The 26,475-nt window shown below is 43.4% G+C and overlaps 1 long non-coding RNA gene across 1 annotated transcript; it reads left to right on the forward strand.

Annotated features, from left to right (window-relative positions):
* Positions 1 to 6,208: 6,208 nt before the first annotated feature.
* Positions 6,209 to 22,251, forward strand: LOC116988256. Its single transcript, XR_004415903.1, has 3 exons — positions 6,209 to 6,218; positions 7,494 to 7,495; positions 22,198 to 22,251. It is a non-coding gene; the product is annotated as an uncharacterized LOC116988256 (long non-coding RNA).
* Positions 22,252 to 26,475: the final 4,224 nt, after the last annotated feature.

Below are 26,475 nucleotides of genomic sequence, written 5' to 3' on the forward strand. Positions count from 1 at the left end.
AGACAAGCACCCTTAGTCAGGAACGATCCCTGGTCTCTGGCGCTGTAAGGCAGCATCTCTACCGCTGCACCACAGTGCCGCCTTGTAAAATAATGAGAATACCCAGCAGATCAAAGAGCTTCTGTGGAAAGAAGAAATGATAGAATGTTAAATATTGTTGACTTTCCATTTGAAATATGCTAGTTTGATGCAGGTTATGTGAAACCATTGAGTTCTGAGAATTACAATTTGTTGAGAGACAAAAGAAGTGCAGTCCGTCAAATGTAAGGAATGTTTTTAACTTTGAGTGGTACTTGTTAATTCTGGCTAAATTGGAGAGGCCAGGACACTAAAATTGAGTAAAGGCTTCTAGGCTGCTAGGCCATATGGTCAATTTAAATGTGCCTTCTGCAGAAATGAGACAAGCTGAATGGTGCCAGTTTGTCTAGAGCTTAGATAAGAGCTGCAGGAAGAGAATGAAACATCTGCAGATCCTGACAATTAGGTGCAAATTGCATGGAATGGATTGGATGAATGCAAATAGTAAGATTAAACGAGAACTTACCAGTTTGAAGTTTGATCTGTGTTTTATGAGGAGGAACGTTGAGGGAATACGTGAAGAACCCGCTTCCAACGCATGCGTGTCATTCTTCAAAGCAGCGGTGTGAGGTCACAGAAACTATAATGACCTAACATAGTAAGATTATCAAAGAGATACCAGTTTTGATATGATCATAGGAGGGTGGGAGCGGAGGGCACGTATTCCCTCAACGTTCCTCCTCATAAAATACAGATCAAACTTCAAACTGGTAAGTTCTCGTTTAATCTTACTATTTTACTTCGGAGTCACGTGAGTGACTACGTGAAGATTTCAAAGCTCTGTGACCTCATGCCGTGGAACGAGTCCATGCTTCACAACTGCCTTGGGTATCGGGAGAGAGTATCATTAGCAATTTTAGACACACTTATACAAAGACTTGTGTGATATAACGAGAAAATACATTTATTAATTGAAATCATAGCCCTGTAACCCTTCGGGCAAATTATAATATTGAACGTAAAATGCTTTCCGAAAATGATGATGGCTCCAAAACTGGTTTATTATAAAACCTTTGGAAAGTCCTTTCGGATGACCATCCTGCTATTCTGAGGATTTGGTCCGTGGGTACCTCAGAATTTTTGCTGCGGATGTTGCTGCAGAACTGGTGGAATGAGATTTAAAACCATTAGTGTCTATTCCTGCCATCTTTAGGACACATTTGAGCCACCTTGAGATAGTTTGGGTCGTGACCCTTTTGTGCGGTTTCTTGTAAGAAATTAACAAAGCCATTTCCTGACCTCGAATGCTCTTAGTATATTCCATGTATAATTGGATATGTCTTGCAGACGTTCGTCATATGGATATGCCATAAATTCAATCACTTGACCCGATGAACCTGGTCTGTTTGTTTTATTAACTCATGTATGACAAACACCAGTTTCTCTCGTGAGATGATCAAGGAGTCCAGGCTCAGTTTGCTTAATGACTGGACTCGTTGTGCAGTAACTAACGCCATGAGCATAACCATCTTCATGGTCAGTTTCTGCAGTGATAATGCTGTTTATGGGCGACCAGCTCCTCAGCATGTTTAAAACGACACCCACATCCCAGATTTTGGAGTACCTGGTTTTAGGGGGATTTGCATTGAATATGCCCCTCATAAGTTTTGTTACCAGGGGGTGCGTTCCCTCCATGTGCCGCTCCATTCCTTGTGATAGGTAATTGGAGAGTGCACTTCTGGCACTATTGATGGCACTGTAGCCCAATCGTTTATCATAATGGAGGTTTGTTAAGAATTCCAATACGGCCGGAATGTTCTTGGCCCTTTGGTCTAGGTTGTTGTCAAAGCAGTATATGCCCCATTTCTTGATGTGTCCGAGGTACTGCTTCCGTGTTGACAGTCTTTGTGCGGATGTGATGAGATTCATCGTCCTGTCTGACAGCCCCATGCCGTGTAGTGGGTCTTTCAGACTCTACAAATCAACAAATCCATAGTCTTATGGCATGGGTGACTGCCCCCCTCCAGTTACTGGATGAATTAATAAATTCGGGCTATGTCCAATAATGGAACATGGTTCTAACACCATCCCCTGTATGACCGAATACCACGGTTGAGTAGGCCAATCGGGTACTATGAGAATCCCAGATGCCGAATATTGTTGAATTTTCCTTTGTACCCGATTGATGAGGCAGAATGGGGGAAAAGCATAAAAAACGCAATTTCCCCCAATGCAGTGAGAAAGCATCTGTAGCTTCTGCCCCAGGGTCTGGTTCCCAGGACACATACCTTGGTAATTGGTGATTCAACCTGGACGCAAAAATATCAATATCTGGTCTACCATATTTTGCTGTAATTTCAGCAAATACATTTTTATTTAACATCCATTCCGTGTTTTCATTAAATTTGCGTGACCTGGTGTCTGCCACTGAATTTAGCTTACCTGGTAGGTATGTTGCCGATATCCAAATGTTTCTTTGGATACACCATTTTGTAATACCATAGACGAGTTGTCAATAATGATGGGGTTGGAGCAATACCTAATGCTATGTTCCCACCACTGTAGTTCAATTATAGCTTCCGTAGGCAGCTCCATAGGTCTATCAAAATGACCTTTGTTAAATTTGAGTGCTCTAATTTTTGCTCTTTGCAAATTTTGATAATGTAATGGCCCAAAATGTGTGGCCGGGAATGTAGCCACAATCTTCCCAATTATCCGGCCTACCCGTCTAATGGAGGGTCTGTTGGTGTTAAGAAGCTCGCTGCAATCCTCCTGTAGGGCTGCGGCTTTATTTATTGGTAAAGTTACTAACATATTGACCGTGTTAATGGTGAATCCTAGATAATCCATATTCGTTTCTGGTATCAATTTACACTTAACTACCGTCTGTGTCCCCGCTGATGGGTACTGTATAGTATGCATCTTTTAAGTCAATGCTTGTCATATAGAAACCAGCTGATACTAATTCTTTAGCAGTGATAAAGGTATCCATCTTAAAATGAACATATTGAACGAATGTGTTTAGGGTTGAAAGGTCAATGATAATCCTGCAACCCCCATCTTTTTTATTTTTAATAAATATGTTTGATACAAATTTTAATTGTTCATGAGTAGTATGCTCAATCACACCTTTTGTATACAATCGTTGTAGCTCCATGTGGGCTTTAGATTGTTCGGTTTTTGTAAGGACGAAATGCCTTTCTGGTGTAGGTTGTACTGGGCGGTTATTGGGATGAGTAAATTCTATCAGATAACCCTGAATACTGTTTAGAACATACGAGTCTGTAGTGATTTTACACCATTCGTCACTGTAGTATTGCAACCTCCTTCCCACCGTCGTGGGTCCCTTTTTTACAAAAGAACCACACCCACCTACCTCCATGGTTACTGGTGGTTGTATTATTTTCTTTGTTTTTTGAAAAAAGGCGGTTTTGTTTTTATTCGTGTTCGTGGTTGTACTGGAGGTTTAGGCTTCCGCATCTTCCAGGGTGGCCGTCCCTGGCCATACCCTAAAAGAAGGCTGCTGCAGGTTATATTGGGTTCTGGCACTGCCACTGATATAAGCCACACTTTTCGGTCTTCCATGTGGCTGGTACCGTGATCCAAAATAAGCCTTTGCGCTGGTTTTGATGAGCCCCAGTGTCTTGGCTTCCCCAAACAAAAGGGTTGGGGTTTTAACGGCTCTTTGTTTGCAAATTGTTGCATATTTAGGATCCAGTGCTGGCTGAATAGCCGCCCTCCGCATGCTATTCAGCTCATATTGTACATTACAGAACAGGGCTAGTGCGTCTTGGTGGCCTTTAGTTTGCTCTGTTTTGTCCAGGGTGCGGATGTAAGCTGTGATCCCTGCCGTAAGCCCCTTTAAGGCTTTCTGGATTTTGAGATCATGGCTCCTGATGTCCTTCCCCATATGCTTCCAAATGCATTGGTTGACACTGGGGATTTGTAATGCATCACAGTTACCAGGTGGCAGATGTCTGGCCAGTGTCTTTGTGAATATTTGTTGTTGGAGTTGATGGCCAGACATGTAGTTAATACTGGCTGCCATCCTGGAATCCAAGTCTGCCCCTGTTTGACTTGGTTTGAAGTAATCAGCCACCATGTCCAGCAGTGTATGTTTTTCTGCAGATTCAGGATCATGGGAAGCTGTGTGATCAGGGTCTGGCCCATCAGGGTCCTGCCCACTCTCCTCCGAAGAGGTCGAGATTTCAGGGGGTCCCTCACGGGGTACCCATATGGGGCTTGTCTGCCCACTGTGGCTAGTCTCCACATTCATGGGACTGCCACTGTGAAGGAGCTCCTCCAGCAGCTCCTTTAGACGGTCTCTGTTGAGCTGCACTTGCTATTTTTGGCTGCTCCCATTCCTGCAGCCTTTCAGCAGTGTGCTGCTCTTTTCTGTATCCCAGCTGTTCCCGTCCCCGGTACTCACGGGTGCTGGTTTGCGGGCTTTCCTCGTCCCGCCGCTGGCCACACCGGTCCTGACTGTCGGTCCACGTCTGTTCCCGGTCAGCTGTTTCTCCTGGCTGCTCCGTATGCAGCCACTCATAGCGGGTTTGTTCCGTCTGCCGCACCCGTTCAGCCCTGGTCCGATATTGATACGGGCTGGTCGCCCGCTGCTGCTCCAAGTCGGGCTCTTCTAGATGGTGCGTTTTCATTTGAACTTTGCCTCCCGGCCGGTGAGTAAGTTTCGTCGGTGCCAGAATGATTTCTGGCACAGCTGATTCCTCTACCGAGGCCTCTAGAGCCGACGGCTGCTGTCTCTGCCGTTCATCCACGTTTACAACGCGTTTCTCGGGCAGCTTTTTTGCAGACCGCTTCCTTTTCACTCTGTCCATTTTTCTGTGAATAAAAATGCAGAGTCCTTACCTGCCTTTTGCTGGTCCTTTTTTCCTTCACCCGTTACTGGGGGACGTCCTCCACCCTTCTGTTGACTCGTGCAATGCGTGTAGCGATATGGCACGCATGCGTTGGAAGCGGGTTCTTCACGTAGTCACTCACGTGACTCCGAAGTAAAACCAGACATACACATTGTACATATTGTTGCAAAGCTTTACTTTGCTAGATGTTGATTGGATTAAGTATTGAGCCATGTCTGGGTTTCTTGAATATCAAGGCACATGTTGCGATGTTTACTTCCATTTAGAAGCTCCGTTTGAATACATTGTATTAGTCACTGTATTATTGGGTTTGGGAAATGTCTATCATGTACTGGGTTAATCGATATCTGTTATTGGACTGTAAATAGTCTACCCCCATGTGGTTCGGCCCCTCAAGGTTCAGGGACCTATAAAAGGCTGCTCCCATGAGGTCTGTGTCGATCATCTGGGAGAACGCTTGGGACTGCGTGACCTTTTGGAGTGTCTCGGCTTGAACGAGGCTAAAGAGGGCTTTGTCAGGCTGATACAAGGATCGAACCTGCGGTGGTTAGGTATAGTAGAGGGAACTGTAATTGTGTATTGTCAAAATAAAGATTAGTTGCGCAAGTGATTTTTGACTGAAACTAGACTGGGGGAAGCTTAGAACGAGCTATTTACATACTCAAAGTACAACCAAACATTACTAACATTGTTAAATGTGTGACAGGTCAAACAGACCCAGCTGTCTTACCCTAGCACCTCTTGGTTTCACACCAATGCAGTTAGGCACTACAACAGCAAAAGCTAACATTCATATGCACCCTAAAATAATGAGGCACTGAAAAGCATTGTTTTCCAACCCAAAGTTGACTCCAAGCTTTCGAGAGTTTAGGGTAAAAGCTAAGCAAAGATTTGGACAAGGATGTACGTTTTAAGTTGCCTTCCAAAGGAAAAAGGGCTAGAAAGGTCCAGAGATTTGGGAGTAGAGGTTTGGGAGCAAGAGGTTGCTGAGGAAGCTGAGCACAATTGTTCATGTTGGGGGAATTAAAGTGAAGAGAATGCAAGATAATCATATTGGAAGAGCGTCAAGGTCCAAGAGACATACTGGGCTCAAGCATAGATGATGATGATGGTGGTGGATTGTAGTAATCGTGGATGGGTGTAAGGAAGGGGAAGGATTTTAAGACCAAAAAGTCGTCAGTCTTGGAGCTGGTGTGGGCCTCTGCTATCTAGTAAGTTTGATGCAATTCAAGATGTGGGAAGCACATTTTGGCCAAACATTTGTTTATATCCGATGCACGTTTGAGACCAAAGGTGAATACATTGGGATAGTCAAATGCAAGGGTAAAATGCCATGGTTGAAGGTTTCAGCATTGTTGGACTGAGGCAGGAACGGAGATAGGTGACAATGCTCTGGCAAGAGTCAACAGGTTTGGTTTAATGATAACATACAAATCACAAAAAATATCAAATTTTCAACTGTTATATTTAAAGCATGGCTTTACAACTCTTGGCTATGAACATTATAATGACATTGTCTCTCATATAGACATAAAGTGATACAATGTGGAAACAGACCTCACCTACACTAGGTACGACTCGATTACCTACCCGATTTATTAATCTCGTGATTTTATACACCTCTATAAGATCACCACTCATCCTTATGCACTCAAAGCATTAGGGTCCCAGACTACTCAACCTATCCCTATAGCCCAGACCCTCTAGTCCTGGCAACATCCTTGTAAATCTTCTCTGTACCCTTTCCAGCTTGACAACATCTTATCTATAACATGATGCCCAGTTCAGGAAAATGTTAGAAATACATAGATACATAGATACATAGACAATAGGTGCAAGGGTTGGCCCTTCGAGCCAGCACCGCCATTCAATGTGATCATGGCTGATCATCCACAATCAGTACCCCATTCCTGCCTTCTTCCCATACCCCTTGATTCCGCTAGCGCTAAGAGCTCTATCTAACACTTTTTTGAATTCATCTAGTGAATTGGCCTCCACTGCCGTCTGAGGCAGAGAATTCCACAAATTCACAACTCTCTGTGTGAAAAAGTTTTTCCTCATCTCAGTTAATATAAATATAATATGATATATATATATGAACAATTAATTCATGTTTGCAGGTTTTTGTGGATGACATACAGTATATATGATGACATATTGTCGTCATGATCTCCAATTAGTTTTACTGATTGTATGCCTCATTGTTACCTTCCCCTCAGCCACCAATAAACCATTCTACATTTCTTTGATCAACATCTGCTTTGATCTGTGTTCAAAAGGGAACTGCAGATGCTGGAATATCGAAGGTACACAAAATTGCTGGGGAAACTCAGCGGGTGCAGCAGCATCTATGGAGCGAAGGAAATAGGCAACGTTTCGGGCCGAAACCCTTCTTCAGACTGACTTCCCAAATCACAGACTTCCCAGTCTGAAGAAGGGTTTCGGCCCGAAACGTCGCCTATTTCCTTCGCTCCATAGATGCTGCTGCACCCGCTGAGTTTCCCCAGCAATTTTGTGTACCTTCTGCTTTGATCTGTCATTTTCACACCTCCCATATCTCTGTGTCTCTCTCTCTCTCCCTTGACTCTCAGTCTGAAGAAGTGTCTCGACACGAAATGTCACCCATTCCTTCTCTCCAGAGAGGTTGGCTGGCCTGCTGAGTTACTCCAGCATTTTGTGTCTATCTTTGGTGTAAACCAGCATCTGCAGTTCCTTCCTACAGATAGAAGTTGGGAGGTCATGTCGAGTTATATAAGACGTTGGTAAGGCCACATTTAGAGTATTGTGTTCAGTTTTGGGCACCATGTTATAGAAAAGATGTTGTCAAGTTAGAGTGGGTGCAGAGAAGACTTACAAGGATGTTGGTAGGGCTCGAGGGCCTGAGCAGTGTGGAGAGGTTAAGCAAGCTAGGACTTTATTCCATGGAGCGCAGGAGGATGAGGAGTTATCTTATAGAGGTGCACAAAAGCATGAGAGGAATAGATCGGGTAAATGCAGTCTTTTGCCCAGAGTAGGGTAATCATGAACAAGAGGACATAGGTTTAAGGTGAGGGGGGAATCATTTAATAGGAACCTGGGGGGTAATTTTTTATACACAAAGACTGGTGGGTGTACAGAAAGAGTTGCCAGAGGAAGTATTTGAGGCAGGGACTATCGCAATGTTTAAGAAACATATAGACAGGTACATGGATAGGACAGGTTTAGAGGGATATGGGCCAATTGCTGGCAGGTGGGACGTGTAGATGGGGCATGTTGGTTGGCGTGGGCAAGTTGGGCCAAAGGGCCTGTTTCCACGCTGTTTGACTCTATGACTCTATAACTATTAAATTGCCCAAATGACCTCTGAAATAGTTCTTGTGGCTATTCAATTTATATTTGGAGATATGAAGACAGGATAAATAAACTTCAGCTTCAGAGTGGCTATGTAAAACTAACAGTCAATGAAAATAAATATTGGCCAAAGTATTCCACTTTCATCTCTTCCCTAGCTGTAATTGCATTTTAGCACCCAGTAGGTTTAAAATACTCTTTATATAGTATAAAGTGAAAGGGGAAAGATTTAATGGGAACTTGAGGGAAACCTTTTCACACAGAGGATGGTGGGCATTTGGAATGAACTGCCAGATGAGGTTGTTGAGGCATGTACTATAACAAGATTTAAAAGGCATTTTGACAGGTACATGAAAAGGAAAGGTTCAGAGGGATATAGGTCCAAGCACGGGCAAATGAGACTTGTGTTGATGGGAGATGTTGGTCTGTGTGGGCAAGTTAGGCCTGTTTCCATGCTATACGACTCTATGACTCTGTGACTCTGGCAGAGATGGGCTGAAGAACCTATTTCCGTGCTGCATTACTCTGACTCTTTGATATCACCATTTCCATATTTTTTATTAGATATTGATGGTCACAAATTTCTAAGAACAAAACAAGTTTTTGTTTGTGTATCTACTTACACCAGCACATTACATGAACAACCTCAAACTCAAAGGAACTCATTTCAAAAGCATGGGCAAAATATTTCAACTATGTGCTATGGGGCAATGTGTCAGGCCGACCCACTCGGGAAGAAAAGCAGTGGCTTCCAGAGGGCTTCGCTGTTCATTACAGCTCACTATGGTAGATCAAACATGGTCTCATGCAGAGACCCTTGCAATAGATCATCATTCTATAATGTGAATGAATGCAAACAATTGCCACACATTGATCTAATCAATGAACTGGACAGAAGGGAGCGACTCTGATTGAATTAGGACTCAGACACAACAGTTTAGTCAGCTGGTGCCACAAACCAGAACTGTACATGGAAGAAGTTTTGGGGATAACACATTTCAATGGGTGACAAGCACAGTTTTGCTTGGTTCATTAAATGGGTACATTTGTTAGATTCTTCACTGCAACAAATATGTCTTCTGAAGATTTTTTAAATGAATCACTGAAGTACCGGCATTCTTTTGAGCATGGTCCATTTCCTCAGCTACATTTTAAACGAATGACTGTAAAAAGTCAAAATAATATTGTAAAACATTGTAATGGAACAGATTTTTAGATCATCCCTTATATGTCGCCGTGTATACGATAACTCATTTTCCATACCTAGCATTGCAGTTATGAATGCAGACTGCATGAGGAAACTCATACAATTCAACCATATTTATTACTTTGAAAGATTCCAAAATAAATGATTGGTGGAAGCTGGCAAGACGGAGCAGCTGATTGGGAGTCAGATCCCTGCTGATTGTATTGTGGCAGTTTGTATTGTACTTTGTATTGTATCCTAGGTAAGAGGGGAGTATGAGGGCCAGGGCAGTTTACTGTTCTGGATGTCAGATGTGGGAGGTCAAGGAATCTGATAGCCTTCCAGACGTCCACATCTGCGCCAGGTGCGTCGAGATGGGGCTCCTAAGGGACCATATTAGGAACCTGGAGCAGCAGCTCGATGACCTCCGTCTGGTCAGGGAGAGCGAGGAAGTCATTGAGAGGAGTCACAGAGAGGTGGTCACTCCAAGACCACAGGAGGCAGGCAAGTGGGTCTCGGTTAAGAGAGGCAAGGGGCACAGGCAGGGACTAGAGAGTACCCCGGTGACTGTACACCTTGACAATAAGTACTCCTGTTTGAGTACTGTTGGGGGGGACAGCCTACCTGGGGATAGCGACAGCGGGTAGGGAAAAGGGTAGGGAAAAGAAGAGGAGGGCATTAGTAATAGGGGACTCAATAGTTAGGGGGTCAGATAGGCGATTCTGTGGATGCACTCAGGAGACCCGGATGGTAGTTTGCCTCCCTGGTGCCAGGGTCTGGGATGTGTCTGAACGTGTCCAAGATATCCTGAAATGGGAGGGAGAGGAGCCCAAGGTCGTGGTACATATAGGTACCAATGACATAGGTAGAAAAAGAGAAGAGGTCCTGAAAGGAGAATTTAGGGAGTTAGGAGGGGAGTTAAAGAGAAGGACCGCAAAGGTAACAATCTCGGGATTACTGCCTGTGCCACGCAACAGAGAGAGTAGGAATGGAGCGAGGTGGAGGATAAATGCGTGGCTGAGGGACTGGTGCAGAGGGCAGGGATTCAAATTTCTGGATCATTGGGACCTCTTTTGTGGAAGGTGCGACCTGTACATAAAGGATGGGTTGCACTTGAACCAGAGGGGGACCAATATCCTGGCGGGGAGATTTGCAAAGGCTACTGGGGAGACTTTAAACTAGAACGGTTGGGGGGAGGGACTCAAATAGAGAAAGCTAGTAGACAGTGTGTGAGGGGAAAGCACTCAGACCCAACATGTAGGGGGGAAAGAAGAAAACAATAATAAACAGAGGTGGTGGGGTTCTTAAATGGGTGAGCAGAGAGACAGAGGGGTGTAAAATGGGGGTAGAAGCAATAGGTAGCAAGGTGAAAAGTAAAAGTGGCAGGCAGACAAATCCAAGGCAAAAATCAAACAGGGCCACTTTTCAACATAATTGTATAAGGGGTAAGAGCGTTGTAAAAACAAGCCTGAAGGCTTTGTGTCTCAATGCAAGGAGCATTCGTAATAAGGTGGATGAGTTGAATGTGCAGATAGCTATTAATGATTATGATACAGTTGGGATCACGGAGACATGGCTCCAGGGTGACCAAGGCTGGGAGCTGAACATCCAGGGATATTCAATATTCAGGAGGGATAGACAGAAAGGAAAAAGAGGTGGGGTAGCGTTGCTGGTTAGAGAGGAGATTAACGCAATGGAAAGGAAGGACATTAGCTTGGAGGATGTGGAATTGATATGGGTAGAGCTGCGAAACACTAAGGAGCAGAAAATGCTAGTGGGTGTTGTGTACAGGCCACCTAACAGTAGTAGTGAAGTTGGGGATGGCATCAAACAGGAAATTAGAAATGCGTGCAACAAAGGTAAAACAGTTATAATGGGTGACTTCAATCTACATATAGATTGGGTGAATCAAATTGGCAGGGGTGCTGAGGAAGAGGATTTCTTGGAATGTATGCGGGATAGTTTTCTAAACCAACATGTAGAGGAACCAACGAGAGAGCAGGCTATTTTAGACTGTGTATTGAGTAATGAGGAGGGGTTAGTTAGCAGTCTTGTTGTGCGTGCCCCCTTGGGCAAGAGTGACCATAATATGGTTGAGTTCTTCATTAGGATGGAGAGTGACATTGTTAATTCAGAAACAATGGTTCTGAACTTAGGGAAAGGTAACTTTCTGGGTATGAGACGTGAATTGGCCAAGATTGACTGGCAATTAATTCTTAAAGGGTTGACGGTGGATATGCAATGGAAGACATTTAAAGACTGCATGGATGAACTACAAAAATTGTTCATCCCAGTTTGGCAAAAGAATAAATTAGGGAAGGTAGTGCATCCGTGGATAACAAGGGGAATCAGGGACAGTGTCAAAGCAAAATATGAATCGTACAAATTAGCCAGAAAAAGCAGCCTACCAGAGGACTGGGAGAAATTCAGAGACCAGCAGAGGAGGACAAAGGGCTTAATTAGGAAAGGGAAAATAGATTATGAAAGAAAACTGGCAGGGAACATAAAAACTGACTGCAAATGTTTTTATAGATATGTGAAGAGAAAGAGATTAGTTAAAACAAATGTAGGTCCCTTGCAGTCAGAAACAGGTGAATTGATCATGGGGAACAAGGATATGGCGGACCAATTGAATAATTACTTTGGTTCCGTCTTCACTAAGGAAGACATAAATAACCTGCCGGTAATAGCAGGGGACCGCGGGTCAAAAGAGATGGAGGAACTGAGTGAAATCCAGGTTAGTCAGGAAGTGGTGTTGGGTAAATTGAATGGATTAAAGGCCGATAAATCCGCTGGGCCAGATGGGCTGCATCCCAGAGTACTTAAGGAAGTAGTTCCAGAAATAGTGGATGCATTAGTGATAATTTTTCAAAACTCTTTGGCTTCTGTAGTTCCTGAGGATTGGAGGGTAGCTAATGTAACCCCACTTTTTAAAAAGGGAGGGAGAGAGAAAACGGGGAATTACAGACCAGTTAGTCTAACATCGGTAGTGGGGCAACTGCTAGAGTCAGTTATTAAAGATGGGATAGCAGCACATTTGGAAAGTGGTGAAATCATTGGACAAAGTCAGCATGGATTTACGAAAGGTAAATCATGTCTGACGAATCTTATAGAATTTTTTGAGGATGTAACTAATAGAGTGGATAGGGGAGAACCAGTGGATGTGGTGTATCTGGACTTCCAGAATGCTTTCGACAAGGTCCCACATAAGAGATTAGTATACAAACTTAAAGCACACGGTATTGGGGGTTCAGTATTGTTGTGGATAGAGAACTGGCTGGCATTCAGGAAGCAAAGAGTAGGAGTAAACGGGTCCTTTTCACAATGGCAGGCAGTGACTAGTGGGGTACCGCAAGGCTAGTGCTGGGACCCCAGCTATTTACAATATATATTAATGATTTGGACGAGGGAATTGAATGCAACATCTCCAAGTTTGCGGATGACACTAAGCTGGGGGGCAGTGTTAGCTGTGAGGAGGATGCTAGGAGGCTGCAAGATGACTAGAATAGGCTGGGTGAGTGGGCAAATGTATTGCAGATGCAGTATAATGTGGATAAATGTGAGGTTATCCACTTTGTTGTAAAAACAGGAAAGCAGACTATTATCTAAATGGTGGCCGATTAGGAAAAGGGGTGATGCAACGAGACCTGGGTGTCATGGTACACCAGTCATTGAAAGTAGGCATTCAGGTGCAGCAGGCAGTGAAGAAAACGAATGGTATGTTAGCATTCATAGCAAAAGGATTTGAGTATAGGAGCAGGGAGGTTCTACTGCAGTTGTACAGGGTCTTGATGAGACCACACCTGGAGTATTGCGTACAGTTTTGGTCTCCAAATCTGAGGAAGGACATTATTGCCATAGAGGGAGTGCAGAGAAGGTTCACCAGACTGATTCCTGGGATGTCAGGACTGTCTTATGAAGAAAGACTGGATAGACACGGCTTGTACTCGCTAGAATTTAGGAAATTGAGGAGGGATCTTATAGAAACGTACAAAATTCTTAAGCGGTTGGACAGGCTAGATGCAGGAAGATTGTTCTCGATGTTGAGGAAGTCCAGGACAAGGGGTCACAGCTTAAGGATAGAGGGGAAATCCTTTAAGACCGAGATGAGAAAAACATTTTTCACACAGAGATTGGGAATCTCTGGAACTCTCTGCCACAGAAGGTAGTTGAGGCCAGTTCATTGGCTATATTTAAGAGGGAGTTAGATGTGGCCTTTGTGGCTAAAGGGATCAGGGGGTATGGAGAGAAGGCAGGTACGGGATACTGAGTTGGATGATCAGCCATGATCATATTGAATGGCGGTGCAGGCTCGAAGGGCCGAATGGCCTACTCCTGCACCTGTTTTCTATGTATCTATGTATCTAAAACTTCAATAAAATGCATATGATTGCTCACACAGTTCCAGGAGCTATTAATTGCTGAACTATTTCAATAGTGGTATTCAGTTCCTTGTGCTGCATTTGGAAACTCTTGTGAAAGGAGTAGAATTAGGCCATTTGGCCCATCAGGTCTACTCCGCCATTCAATCATGGCTGATCTATCTCTCCCTCCTAACCCCATTCTCCTTCCTTCTCCCCATAACCTCTGACACCCCTTGAAATTGCAGTATGAATTCTCAAATGGTTCTTCCAATTTTATAATCTTTTCTACTCACTGAAATGGAAATCCTGTTTTTCCTCCTAACCAATGTTTTTAATCAGTTGAAATAATGATTAACCATTGGCTCTGACCCCCGTCTAACTAAAAATATGTTTAGAAGACATATGTGGAGTTTATTTTGAACTAATTTTAGTTGAGTGTCAGTAGGTTTTACTCAAGGCCAATGTTATTTTGCAGGGTTTTCTATTATAATATTTTTCTGAATTATTTGACTGTTGGAAATCGCTTTATTGCTTCAGTGATGGTTCACTCACAAATGTACGATTACATTATTTCAAATATATTACATAAATTATTTGAATATTAAATATTGTGTTCAGATGGGAAACGTCTTGTGGACAGAACAATTCAGAAGAATGTTTGATGACAATACCAAAGCAGCTAGGGGCAGCACAGCGGTAGAGTTGCTGCCTTACAGCGCCAGAGACCCACGTTCGATCCTGAGTATTGGTGCTATCTGTACGGAGTTTGTACGTTCTCTCTGTGACCGCAAGTGTTTTCCCTGGCTGCTCCAGTTTCCCCCCACACTTCAAAGGCGTAGAGATTTGTAGGTTAACTGGTTTGGGTAAAATTGTAAATTGGAAATTGTCCCTAGTGTGTAGGAGAGTGTGAATGTGCGGGGATCACTGGCAAGCATGGACATTGTGGGCCAAATGGCCTGTTTCCGCACTGTATCTCTAAAGCCTAAATCTACTTTATGGAGAGCTTACTGAGAGCAAATGATCATGAAGTGGACAGAACAAAAGATTGAGAGTTTCTCTTAAACATCACTGAAGAGTTTCAATACTAACGCACGGGGTCTACAAGCACTAAATGGCGAACCCGCATAAAAAGTGGTGTTCATTCATATGAGGAAATTAGAATGGAGGAAAGAAAGAGAAGGGAGAATCTGAAGAATGAAGACCCCACTGATGGCACAGTATTGTCCACCTTTGTCCCAGTGTGGAAGTAAAGTCCAAGCCCAGATCAGCCTAACCAGCCACACTCCACAGCACTATATACACAACGTCATGGTGTTACTCGAGAACCAGTGATAAACAACAACAAAAATATTGTAGAAACAAAGAACTGCCAATGCTGGTTTATACCAAAGATAGACAGGAAGTGCTGGAGTGACTCAACACGTCAGGCAGCATCTCTGGAGAAAAAGTATGGGTGATGTTTTGGGTCGGGACACTTGTGTATAGAAAGAATAGACAGTAAAATAAACAAAATAGTTTATTTCACACAGGTATGTAGATACCTATTTCAACAGTGCTAGAGTAACTCAGCGGGCCAGGCAGCATCTCTGGTGAATATGGATAGGTGAGGTTTTGGGTCGGGTCCCTCATTTAAAGTGATTCTATTTTGTGTAGCGGGTGTTCAAAATCAAAGGGGATGAAGATTATTTCGACACCACAATCACATTCATCTATGGTCTGGTCAGCAATATAGCTTCTGGGCAAACATGTCAGTGTGATACATGCACAAGGAAATCCATTCCCTGCATTACACAATTAGAACATAACCCTTCAAAGTTTTCATAAGTAGACAGAATGGGACTGAGCTCCTTCATGGAACAGCCCATTTTAAACGAGCAACAATCTTGATCAGTCCCTTGAAAGTTTGATCAGTTTGCTGCAAATATCTGGGACAAAACAATACCTTGCATTGGGGCGGTACGGTGGTGCCGCGGTAAATTTGCTGCCTTACAGTGCCTGAGACCCGGGTTCAATCCTGACTATGGGTGCTGTCTGTTCGGGGTTTGTACCTTCTCCCTGTGACCGCCTGGGTTTTCTTCGGGTATTCAAGTTTCCTCCCCTAGTCAAAAGACGTACAGGTTTGTAAAGTTAATTGGCATAGTTACTATTGTAAATTGTCCATAGTGTGTGTATGGTGGTCACTGGTCAGCAGGGACTCGGTGGGCCAAAGGGCCTGTTTCGTGCTGTATCTCTAAAGACTAAAATCTAAATCTATTACAACAACTTGCATGTATGTTGAGGTATCAACATGCTAAGCTTCTCGTCATAGTGAGCGAATTATCAAACAAAATTTAATACATGTGATACAATAGCTAATTTTCAAATGCTTTGTCTAAGAGCTAGGGATGATGGAATATCATATGAAAAAGACGGCTGGAAAGGTTCAGGAAGGGAATTCCAGAGCTTTGGCAGCTGACAGCTGGTGGGAAAAGAAGGTGCAACTCAAAATGCCAATGTGTATGAGGTCAGAGCTGAAGGAGCAGTATCACTCTCTCACTGTTTTTTTATTGCAGCTGATAGCAGAGGTAGGATGAAGTGAGACACAGAGAATTTAATAATATTTCACACCACAAACTTGCAGATGCTTGATCAAGATTTCAGAAGTAATTGAGAATAGATTGTATCACATTGGAAGTCTTTCATGATCTGATGAGAATTTTGGAAACGCAGTGTTAAATATGAGCCAGTGTAGCTCAGCATGGTGAATAATGAAGGGCAAATTGACAAATTAGTTAGAATAATTTGGCTTTTAGAACATGAAGGCATGAAGAAGTGGTTTTGGTGAAAAGAGCAGAGGCAGAGGTGGACTTGGTGTGTTACAGAGGTGGAAGGAGAGAGTTTTAGTGATGAGTATTTGCGGTTTGTGGAAATCATATAACAATTACAGCACGGAAACAGGCCATCTCGGCCCTACAAGTCCGCGCCGAACAATTTTTTTCCCTTAGTCCCACCTGCCTGCACTCATACCATAACCCTCCATTCCCTTCTCATCCATATGCCTATCCAATTTATTCTTAAATGATACCAACGAACCTGCTGCCACCACTTCCACTGGAAGCTCATTCCACACCGCTACCACTCTCTGAGTAAAGAAGTTCCCCCTCATGTTACCCCTAAACTTCTGTCCCTTAATTCTGAAGTCATGTCCTCTTGTTTGAATCTTCCCTATTCTCAAAGGGAAAAGCTTGATCACATCAACTCTGTCTATCCCTCTCATCATTTTAAAGACCTCTATCAAGTCCCCCCTTAACCTTCTGCGCTCCAGAGAATAAAGACCTAACTTATTCAACCTATCTCTGTAACTTAGTTGTTGAAACCCAGGCAACATTCTAGTAAATCTCCTCTGTACTCTCTCTATTTTGTTGACATCCTTCTATAATTGGGCGACCAAAATTGTACACCATACTCCAGATTTGGTCCCACCAATGCCTTGTACAATTTTAACATTACATCCCAGCTTCTATACTCAATGCTCTGATTTATAAAGGCTAGCATACCAAAAGCTTTCTTTACCACCCTATCTATATGAGATTCCACCTTCAAGGAACTATGCACGGTTATTCCCAGATCCCTCTGTTCAACTGTATTCTTCAATTCCCTACCATTTATCATGTACGTCCTATTTTGATTTGTCCTGCCAAGGTGTAACACCTCACATTTATCAGCATTAAACTCCATCTGCCATCTTTCAGCCCATTTTTCCAAATGGCCTAAATCACTCTGTAGACTTTGGAAATCCTCTTCATTATCCACAACACCCCCTATCTTGGTATCATCTGCATATTTACTAATCCAATTTACCACCCCTTCATCCAGATCATTGATGTACATGACAAACAACAAAGGACCCAACATAGATCCCTGAGGCACCCCACTAGTCACCTGCCTCCAACCCGACAAACAGCCATCCACCATTACCCTCTGGCTTCTCCCATTCAGCCACTGCTGAATCCATCTTGCTATTCCTGCATTTATACCCAACAGTTTAACCTTCTTAACCAACCTTCCATGAGGAACCTTGTCAAAGGCCTTACTAAAGTCCATATAGACAACATCCACTGCTTTACCCTCGTCAAATTCCCTAGTAACCTCTTCAAAAAATTCAAGAAGATTAGTCAAACATGACCTTCCAGGCACAAATCCATGTTGACTGTTCCTAATCAGACCCTGTTTATCCAGATGCTTATATATATTATCTTTAAGTATCTTTTCCATTAATTTGCCCACCACTGAAGTCAAACTAACAGGTCTATAATTGCTAGGTTTACTCTTAGAACCCTTTTTAAACAATGGAACAACATGCGCAGTACGCCAATCCTCGGGGACTATTCCCGTTTCTAATGACATTTGAAATATTTCTGTCATAGCCCCGGCTATTTCTACACCTTCAAACCTTCACAGAAGAGCCTGTGTCTGGAGAATGAAGAGCCGGCGGTTGTGGTTTGTAGGGGGAAACTGCCGAGTTCCGCTTGGTCATGTGAGGCAGCGGTCTGGCTCGCCGCTGCGTAGGTAGACCTGTGTAGGAAGGAACTGCAGATGCTGGTTTAAATTGAAGATAGACATAAAATGCTGGAGTAACTCAGTGGGACAGGCAGTCCCATTCAGTTCAGTCTGCAGAAGGTTCTCGACGTGAAACGTCACCCATTCCTTCTCTCCAGAGATGCTGCCTGTCCCACTGAGTTACTCCAGCATTTTGTGTCTGTTTGCGTTGAAAGACCTGTCGGACTGCAGTCCACAGGGGGGAAGCTCGGAAGCCGCCGAGCTCGGATCCGAAGACCAGAGACTGGAGGAGGAGGGAGCCGCTGGCAATGATGGATGTGAGGAGTGGGCTGGTGGGAGAGGGATCGAGGTATTGCCTCCAGCGCCTTCAAGGTCGGCAGCAGGAGGTGCTGCCAGGACCCAATAATGGTCGGGGCGAGGACAGGGTTGGCAGGCCGAGCTGAGCTGGTCAAGACGATGGTGGAGACCCTACAACAGCCTGGGGTTTACCTGGATCAGGAGCCGCCACAGTAAATTGACCACATGGACCGGACTCTGGACTTTTGTGCACAGCGCCAAAATATGGCGACTTTTGCTTGTGCAAGAAGAATTTCACCATGCAGTGCACACGTGATCATGAAGCACACTGAACCATTAAAACATTGAACCCATTCAAACCAAAATGCCGTAGAGCAAACTGGCTGTGAATTATTATTTTTTTGTGTCCTGTGGATTACTTTCTGGGGTGGTCATAAATAAATGTTGTTTTTTTTTGTTGCAGAACATTAAATATAAAAATAAACCGTCAAACAATGATTGCTTTCATGTTTACTCACAAACTGCAGGAGATGAAGAAGGTCTTGACCCGAAACGTCATCGATCCATGTCCCCCAGAGATGTTGCCTGACTCACTCACGCAGAGTTACTCCAGCATATTGTGGCTGACTACAGGAGACCCTTGTAAATAAGCTATCATTAATGCCATTATTATTGATGTTGCTTGATGTCTGCCATTGTTATTGTTGTCAGGACCACAAAAATAAATGTACTCAGCATTTATGTGCAAATCCCATCACCGGTACTTTAGTTTAGTTGAGAGATACAGCGCGGAAACGGGCCCATCGAGTCTGCGTCAACCAGTGATCCCCGCACACTATCACTATCCTACACACACTATAGACAATAGACAATAGACAATAGGAGCAGGAGTAGGCCATTCGACCCTTTGAGCCAGCACCGCCATTCACTGTGATCATGGCTGATCATCCACAATCAGTACCCCGTTCCTGCCTTCTCCCCTTGACTCCTCTATCTTTAAGAGCTCTATCTAACTCTCTCTTGAAAGCATCCAGAGAATTGGCCTCCACTGCCTTCTGAGGCAGAGAATTCCACACATTCACAACTCTCAGTGAAAATGTTTTTCCTCATCTCCGTTCTACATGGCTTACCCCTTATTCTTAAACTCTGGCACTTGGTTCTAGCCTCTAGCATGTCCAGTCCTTTAATAATCTTATATGTATCAATAAGATGCCCTCTCATCCTAAATTTCAGTGTATACATCCCCAATCGCTCCATTCTTTCAATACGACAGTCCCTCCATCTAGGGAATTAACCACGTGAACCTATCCCTCAATAGCAAGAATAAATAGGGACAATTTACAATTTTACAAAGCCAAATAACCTACAAACCTTTGGAGTGTGGGAGGAAACCAGAGCACCCGGAGAAAACCCATGCAGGTCACGGGGAGAACGTACAAACTCCATACAGACAGCACCCATAGTCAGGATCGAACCCAGGTCTCTGGCGCTGTCAGGCAGCAAATCTATCTCTGCACCACATTGCCGCCCAGTAAAGAAATGAATTTCAACAGCTACATCTGATTCAAAGGTACATGGCTTACATGTTTTTCTTGATCAGTTTTATTGATATCCTTGACATCTTTCAAATTATCATATTCATTGCATACTGTTCATACGCAATGTATTATTTTGTGCAGCTCTCCAGCCGAGTCCAAGACATGTTCAATATATTCATTGAAGGTTGATAATATTGGTGACATGAATGTCCGTATTCTAAGAAGACGCTGACGCAATAATGAATATATCAGTTATATCAGTGCATTATTCAGTTCCAGAGGTGCTGCACAGAGCTTATACACATTAGGCTTATTTATTCATCCATTCAGCTTAGAGAAGGGCCTACGATTTGCAGCTGGTCATTTTCAGCATCCATTTGTAATCCTGTTTCTCTTCTATTTGGTTTCATTTTGTCGACAGGCAGGGAAGAGATATAAAGCTATAGATATGGACCAGAAAGGTCTTTGATAAGGATCCGCAGAGTAGACTGCTCTGGGAAGGTTAGATTGCATGGGATCCAGAGAGAGCTGGCCGACTGGATAGCGAATTAGTTTCAATGGAGCAAGCAGAGGGTGATGGTGGAAGGGTGTTTATTGGTCAGGAGGCCTGTGAGTAGTGGTGTGCCTCAGGAATCAGTGCTGGGCCCGTTGCTGTTTGTGGTTTATATCAATGATTTGGATGACAATTATTAGAAAGTTTGCAGATGACCCTAAAGTCTGTGGTATCGTGGATAGCGAAGATGATTATCAAAAATGACAGCAGAATCTTATTCAGTTTGGCAAGTGGGTTGAGGAATGGCCAATGGAGTTTAATGCAGTTAAGTGTGAGGTGGCTTGGGAAGTCAAACCAGGGCAGGAGCTACACAGTGAATGGCAGGGCCGTGAGGAGTGTTGTAGGGCAGAGGGATGTAGGAATCAGGGTACATTGTCGCAGGTAGATAAGGTGGTCAAGGAAGCTTTCATAACACTGGCTGTCATCAGTCAGGGCATTGAGTATAGAAGTTGAATGTTATGTTACAATTGTACAAGATTTGGGTGAGGCTGAATTTGGAGTATTGTGTTCAGTTCTGGTCACTGTGCTATAGGAAGGAAGTTGTTAAGCTGGAAATAGAGCGGAGACAATTGATGACGATTTTTCCAGGACTTCAGATCGGGCGGCACAGTGGCGATAGAGTTGCTGCCTTACTATGCCAGAGAAGCGTGTTCGATCCTGACTATGGGTGTTTTATGTATGGAGTTTGTACATTCTCCCTGTGACCGCGTGGGTTTTCTCTGGGTGCTCCGGTTTCCTCCCACACTACAAAGATGTGCAGGTTTGCAGGTTAACTGGCATCTGTAAATTGTCCCTAGTGTGCAGTATAGTGCTAGTGTACGGGGTGATCGCTGGTTGACGTAGACCTGGTGGGACAAAGGGCCTGCTGCTTCCACACTGTATCTCTAAAGCCTAAAGTCTAACCACTTCAAGGGTGTGTAAAACCATGAGGGGAATAGATAGATTTAATCTTTTACCCAGAATAACAGATTAAACAACCAGAGGACTTAGGTTTAAGGCGAGGATGGTAAAATATAACGGCAACCGCAGGGGCAACTTTTTCACTCAGAGGGTGGTGGATCCATGGAACGAGCTGCCAGAGGAGGTAGTTAAGGCGGGTACTTAATCTGCATTTAAAATATATTTGGACAGCTACATTGGGCTGCATGGTGGAACAGCGGTAGAGTTGCTGCCTTACAGCGCCAGAGACCTGGGTTCGATCCTGACTACGGGTGCTGGCTGTAAGGAGTTCGGACTTTCTCCCTGTGACTGCGTGGGATTTCTCCGGGTGGTCCGGTTTCCTTCCACACTCCAAAGACGTAGAGGTTTGGACGTTAATTGGCTTCGGTAGAATTTGGAAAATGTCCCTAGATTGTAGGATAACGTTAGTGTATGGGGATCGCTGGTTGGCAAGGTCTCTGTGGGCTGAAGGGCATGTTTCCACACTGTATCTTTAAACTAAGCAAAACTAAATGGATAGGAAAGGTTCAGAGGGAAATGGGCCAAACATGGGCAGTTTGGTCTAACGTAGATGGTTGGCATTGGGCAAGTTGGCCGAAGGGCCTGTTTCCATCCTGTGACCCAATGACTTTAAATCACAGTTGGATTATTTTTTACAGAACTCTGCTATCCTCACAAACAAAACATGCTCCAGCTAACAATGTCTGAAGGGATTAATGTGAAGGTCATATTTTATTCAGAGAAGAGTTGGATGAATAATGGATTTGAACAAATCTGAGGATTATAAGGATACATACAGAATTAGATGATGAAATACTGTCTGGAATTCCATGCTTGTGGTCATGTTGGGAACACTGAAAACTGATATGAGATGAGAATGTAATCACATTGAATAATATATACTGACATCTTAGCATCATAACCTTTAGTTTTTATTCCATTATTTTTGGAAATCAGTAATAAATATCTTTCACTTCAAATGTTGTATCTGCAACTATTGTTTTCCCTTAGGAGACGGAATATTTTGGTTAATATCCATGACAATGCAAAGTGTAAATAGTCCATTGAAGGGAGGGACTTTGAAGAGGCCAAGAGACATTTCATTTCATTTTAAAACTCATGTTTCTTTAAGAATGGGGTCAGGTTTAACGCAGGGCAGCTGGTTCTTGGTGAAACAATTAGTTGCATTTCTCGAATTCATTTTCTAAACCACCTCTTATCCTCAGTTGCAATGTTACTGCTAATAATTTTATCATAAATCATCTGGGGATATCACAATGTACACTAGTGCAGGAAACTCAAGCCGCCTTCATATTGTGCAAACACTTCTGGAGAATGTGCTGAAAGTTGATTTTATTACTAAATGACTTTGAAAGTTATTTCAGATGGTTTTAATCCGTCAACCAATTCAACCATCTGTTCTTCGTTTAAGGGGGTGAAGAAAAAAGCTTCACTTGCAGAAACGAGTTGACTTTGGATTAATTTACAAAACTTCATCCAGGCCCAAGAAAATGTCAAACATTAAGCCTCCAAGTACATTAAACACCATAGTTCACCTACTAAATTTGGACTATTTATCAGGAAATAGCTTAATAACTTATTTTTAAAGTTCTGTTTGTGAGAAGATTTAATTATTCAGGAGCAGCACGGTGGCGCAGCGGTAGAGTTGCTGCCTTACAGCATCAAGGACTTTGGTTCGACCCGGACAACGGGTGCTGTCTGTATGGAGTTTCATAAGATTATAAGTGATAGGAGCAGAATTAGGCCATTCAGCCCATCAAGCCTACTCCGCCATTCAATTATGGCTGATCTGTCTCTCCAACCTAACCCCATTCCCCTGCCTTCTCACCTGCATCCTCTGTTTATATCCTCTGTTCTCACTGTGGCCCTGTAGTTTATTTCTGGGTACTCCAGTTTCCTCCCACATTCCAAAGACAAAGGGTCCTCCCATATTCCAAAGATGGTGGTGCAGCAGTAGAATTGCTGCCTTACAGCGCCAGAGACCTGGGTTCGATCCCGACTATGGGTTCTGTCTGTATGGAGTTTGTACTTTCTCCCCGTGACCTGCCTGGGTTTCTCCGAGATCTTTGGGTTCCTCCCATACTACAAAAACGTACAGGTTTGATTGGCATGGTAAATGTAAAAATTGTCCCTAGTCGGTGTAGGGGTTAATGTGCGGGGATCGCTGGTCGTTGCAGACACGGTGGCTGAAGAGACTGTTTTCATGCTGTATCTCTAAACTAAACTAAGCTAAACGTACAGGTTTGTAGATTAATTGGCTTCAGTTAAAATTACAAATTGTCCCTAATGTGTAGGGTAGTGCTGGTGTACAGGGTGTTTGCTGGTCAGCGTGGACTCGGTAGGCCAAAGAGTCTGTTTCCGCGTTATATCTCTAAACCTCTAAAAAATCTAAAAATAAAGGATATTTTCACTACTGCTGAAACTAGTCTTTTAAGTGAAGTTGCATTAAACGAGGCCTGCTTGTACTGTGGTATTCCCAATGGTTTATAAGATACTGCTGCCTATAGCAAACACTGGACAAGATAATGAACTGCATATCTTTGCAAAGTGTCACTAAACATTTATGCTGCAGGATTATTGTAGCAGGACACACCTGACAAACCCACACAGAGCTGAACCTGGTGGATGTAAAAAGTCCTTTTTTTTATCACAAGGAGCAAGCATTCTCTTGCAGATGCAGTAGAATCTCCCCAAACTCAAATTACATTGATTTTTTACTCTTTGGATCAAGTGTAACAGCAGGTGATAGAATATAATTGCAATGCGTACAATTGCATACATTGCTTCAATATTGTAGAGGCAACACATGGTTCTAGAGTTCCACAGTGCGAAAACAGGCCCTTTGGCCCAAGTCATTTCTGCAGATCATTAATCCCATTTACCCATGTTTGACCCGTGGCCCTCTGAAACTTTGCTATCCATGTGCCTATCTGAATGTCCATTGAAGTACATATTTACATTGAGAGCACATCATTACAGATGGTCTAAAGGTTTCTGAGGGCAGACAATTCAGGCACACTAAGTTAGTGTTGTGAGGACCAACTCTACTAATCTGCCAATTATTGATAAGCAGGGCAAAGGTGCCTATGACCACATTTGATGTACTTTGACAATATCAGTCTGGTCTGGAAGCCCAGCTTGATCTCTGTCACAAGACAGCAAAATGACATAGCTGAAAGTGGCTGATGTCTGCTTTCATACAGGCCAATTGACAAACACCATTGGGACTGGCAGCATCTTTGAAGAAAATGAATAGGTGACATTTCAGGACGGGACCCTTCTTCAGACAAAGTCCTGACCTGAAATGTCACCTATCGATTTTCTCCACAGATGCTGGCTGACCCGCTGAGTTGTTCCAGCACTCTGTGTCTGTTTTTGGTAAAGCAACACATGCAGTTCCTTTTATTACATTTTATGACATGCTCTATCATCTTAGGTCTTATCTGAAGAAGGTTCTCAACCCGAAATGTCACCCATTCCGTCTCTCCAATGATGCTGCCTGTCCCACTGAGTTACTCCAGCAAATTGTGTCTTTCTCCCATTGTCTCAGGTTTGGCTGATGTATACGTGATGGCCTCATGGTCATGTCAGTGTATAAACCACATGTCTGAGCGGCTTCTGCTGTGGCCCAGTAACCTGGGCTCTTTAGACATTACTGTTTGTTTAAAGCAGGAGATTGCAACATTCACGTGGTCCGCCCTGTTTCCACGAATACAATCAACCCAGCGTGCACACTCAAATAAGATCAAATAGAACAAGTTGTCCTACAACTTTCGGTTGTGCACGCCCTATGCAAGAAGAAGAAAAAGACTGTTTTATGTCATTTTTAATTTCAAAACTAGTAGTTTACATTTGAACAGGTTGGTTCTCATTTACATTAATGCCTGCTGTAATTAATGAATGAAGACAGACACAAAAAGCTGGAGTAACTCAGTGGGCCAGACAGCGGGTCTGGAGATAAGAAATAGGTGACGTTTTGGGTCGAGATCTTTCTTTCCGACTAAGAATCAGGGAAGAGGGAAACTAGAGGTAGGAAAAGGTTCAGAACAAATCAGATCCGGCACCGATGTGTTCTGTCTAAAAATCATGGAAAGTTGAACAGAATCTCAAAAATATTGCTTCTAACGTGGAACCTTTAATTTTGTCTCCATTGGTAGATGCTTCTTTGTTCTCTGAAGCACTGGTCCAGCAGGGATCCTGGGGAGTGGCCTTTGGCCTGACATCACCAGCTAGGGAATTTGGGATCTGAAAGAAATGAAGGAGATTTGATGATTGGCAGAATGGAAAGTAAAATGGGAATATTGACTCACTGAGAGAATCCCAGTGCAGCAAGAATACGAAGGGCAAGATGTCTGATAGCAGTGGTTTGTGACTTTCTAGGAAGCTATTTCGTCCAGATATTTCAAGCTTAGTCATCAGCCGGTGAATACAATACAGCCCTGACAAGGGTGTTGTGTGTGTGCCATCCAATCCTCCTCTCCCAAGGTCAGGCTCAGATAGACAGCCAGAGGCATGGTTGGACCCCTGGCTGGGAAGAGGTTTGGGGGGTAGACTTAGATCTGTGTCTTTAATGGCAGCATTCTCGGACACAGGGAAGGACAACACTTGTGAGGAAGAGCATTGAGATGCAGTTCATGGGGGCGTGGCACATGAAAGGTGAGACTGGAGTAGGATGAGTATTACGGCTGACCTCTGATCCTTCTTTTACATCTACCTTTGCTTTATATTGCATGTAAATGGAAATAAGAGACACAACACTTTTCCAGTCTCTGAAGTTTAGTTTAGTCTAGAGATACATTGTGAAAACAGGCCC

Source organism: Amblyraja radiata, chromosome 27, assembly GCF_010909765.2.
Source record: "Amblyraja radiata isolate CabotCenter1 chromosome 27, sAmbRad1.1.pri, whole genome shotgun sequence".
NCBI classification, from domain to species: Eukaryota; Metazoa; Chordata; class Chondrichthyes; order Rajiformes; family Rajidae; genus Amblyraja; species Amblyraja radiata.